Source organism: Myotis myotis, unplaced genomic scaffold, assembly GCF_014108235.1.
Source record: "Myotis myotis isolate mMyoMyo1 unplaced genomic scaffold, mMyoMyo1.p scaffold_m19_p_1, whole genome shotgun sequence".
Lineage (NCBI taxonomy): Eukaryota > Metazoa > Chordata > Mammalia > Chiroptera > Vespertilionidae > Myotis > Myotis myotis.
In genome coordinates, this window is record NW_023416313.1 from 64601199 (window position 1) to 64604222 (window position 3024).

General features: G+C 37.4%; 1 pseudogene; it reads left to right on the plus strand.

Moving 5' to 3' along the window:
- Positions 1 to 1496: 1496 nt before the first annotated feature.
- LOC118655469 lies at positions 1497 to 1985 on the plus strand (annotated as a pseudogene).
- Positions 1986 to 3024: the final 1039 nt, after the last annotated feature.

Consider the following 3024-nt stretch of genomic DNA (forward strand, 5'->3'; position numbering starts at 1 on the left):
TATATAGTCTCGCATTGAAATAACACCTCCAGTTTCAACAACCTGTGATTTAGTTCCTTATGTAGCAATTTTAAGATAATCGGTTTCTCCTATTGATAAGTAAGTCTTAACATGGAACTTGTTTTTCATGGTTAGCCGTTTAAAGTCTACATTAGATAAAAGACCAGTTATTTCCTTTACTTTATGGCCCCTTAAAAATTGCTATTTGAAACATGAAGACTAGATAAATCCCAATCAAAAACATCAAAGTGGAACTCCTCAGGAATATAAACCAATATGTTTATGGTTTCCTAACATTTTTATTTCTTGAACACAATAATATTTATGAACTGGAAGCCTCTTAGTTCTGATTACTCCCATTTTTGTGTTTTTAAAGTTAAATCAAATGAAAGTCTTTCTTATATTTTGAAACATTTAGATCACCACCTCCCCTAATAACAGAAGTAGTTCAAAGTGAAGGGTTTGCTTGACTGTATAAAGTCCATGTTAAAACAACTAGGGCCAGTCAGTGGAATTGCTTTAATCACCTTAATATTAGAAAAAGTAGAAAGAAAAACATCCTGCTTCTATGATAATAAACAGCAACCTTCTGTACAGTTGGTTGGCCTCACCCTGGATTTGTGAGTTTTTTACCTTATATTTACCTGTCTGAACAACTTCATAAAATTATAAGCATATATAACTGATTAACTGATAGTTGAATATTTATGAGATCTAGTCTAAAAGAAAGTAATTATTAAAAGTAAAAAGTCTCCCTCCCACTTAACTGCTGAATTATTTGAATGACTCCCCAATTATTTGGAGGGAAGAATATCTACAGAACTTAGGGTAGACTTTTATGAAACCTTTCTAATTACATAAAGAAATCCAAATGACATAAATGTTTATTGTTACTAGTTGATTACTTTAGTATTTCAGTCTCTCCATATAAAAGTTATAGAAAATGTGTGTTCAATAACAAGCATACAGTCTTCAGTGTGCTCTTATTTTCTTTCAGTCACAATTTTTAAAGATTTGATTCCTTTATAATTCATTCATATTCTCTATCCCTCTCTCTTCCTCCAGCTCCCCACCTCCTTCCCTCCCCATACATACAAACACCAAAAAAGCTACATCCTGAACTTTACCTTCTCTGAGGAGCATATCTTTTCATCATTTTCCTTCTGCTGCAATTTGTTTACTCCATAACCTATGTAACTAAGTTGTTTTTCATTTGCAGGTCCCATGTAATAGCTAGATAAAAACTTAATAGCAATATTAAAAACACTCATGTACATGTATGTGTGTGCTAAGGATACAGCTGTAATTTTTCTTCTAAGTTGTTTTGTGAGGTGTTCAGTTTAAGAAAGTGGTCTGCAATAGCTAAGATCTGGAAACAGCCCAAGTGCCCATCAGCAGATGAGTGGATGAAAAAGCTGTGGTACATTTACACCATGGTATACTATGCAGTTGTAAAAAAAGAAAGATTTCTGAGCCTGCGCGCCACTATCACCGTTATGTTGGGTGCTGCCATTGTAGCAGCCGCTGCAGCCTCCTGAGCCAGCTCTTGAGGCCTCCTGCACCCCTCACCGCCCCCCCACCCCGGCCTGCCCTGGGTATCCAGTCAGTTCGCTGCTACTCTCCTGGGTCACATGAGACAGATGAGGAATCGGATGCTTGCTGGGTGACATACTTCAACAAGCCAGATACTGATGCCCAGAAATTGTGTAAAGGGATGAACACGCTTGTTGGCTATGATCTGGTTCCAGAACCCAAAATCATTGATGCTGCTTGGCGGGCATGCAGACGGTTAAAAGATTTCACTAGTGCTGTTCGCATCCTAGAAGTTGTTAAGGACAAGCAGGACCGCATAAGGAAATCTACCCTATGTCATCCAGGAACTTAGACCAACTTTAAATGAACTGGGAATCTCCACTCCAGAGGAACTGGGCCTTGACAAAGTATAAACCCCATCGATAGGCTTCCCAAGGATTTACTGATGATACTACTTGAGTGTAAACAATCACCTGGAAATACTGATGACAACATATTACCTTATTTTAACAAGTTTTCCTTTACTGAGTACCAAACCATGTAATGGTAACTTGAATGTTAATAAAAAGGAAATGAGTTTAAACTGAAATTAGGTTTTGTTCCATGTGTTCGCACTGAAGAGCAGAAAATGAACTATTTACTATAGGTCCATTGTGTCATAGTTCTGTTGTCACCTTACGTGCTGAGGAAACTTACATTTTCTGGAAGTCACGCTATGTAAACATATTTGGGTACGCTGGCTGATAAAATAGCTAAAGGCTAAAAGTCATTTATGTAGAATTTCCTTGTTGATAGGGCCAGCAAACCCTGGGCTTAGGGAATTGGTTGTCTGGGGATAGATCAAACTGCGTACCTTCCCAAAACAGGTGAAATAAAGTTTAAAAGTGGTCACTGAGACAGTCTTGAGGATGTGCTATAGGGTTGCCAGCCCTTTCTTAGTGCCCCTTTCCTTCCCTGCCGGGTCTTCCCTGACAGTGTGGTACTAACTTTAGACATCAAAGAATTTGCTGTTGTAGATTTGGAGGCTTTCAGAATTAATAAAATAAACAAATCCTGTCTTTAGAAGCCCCGTAACACTGGATATCAGCTGCTGGATAAAGAGGTTCTAGGCCTGAGTGACTTCTACTACAGCCAGTTCAGACTGCAGCGTCCAGGAAGTAGGGTTAATGTTCAGGTGAAATTTTTTTTTTTAATCATTTGTATCTTTACACTTTTATTTTGCTATATAGTTTATTTTAATCTGGAAAAGTGAAAATAAGATTTTTCTTTCAATATGTTCAAGTTTATGCCCCAATCTCATTATCACAGAATATGCTGATACACAGTGTGGGAAGTATAAAAATGGGGAGAAAACCCATAATCATACCTGTAAATGTTAAATTATTTTTTTCCATTTTTTAAAATTTAAATTCTTTATTCTTTAAAGTATTACATGGGACTTCTTTTTCCCCTATTGACCTCTCCCGGGCCAACCCCACCCCGCAGCACATG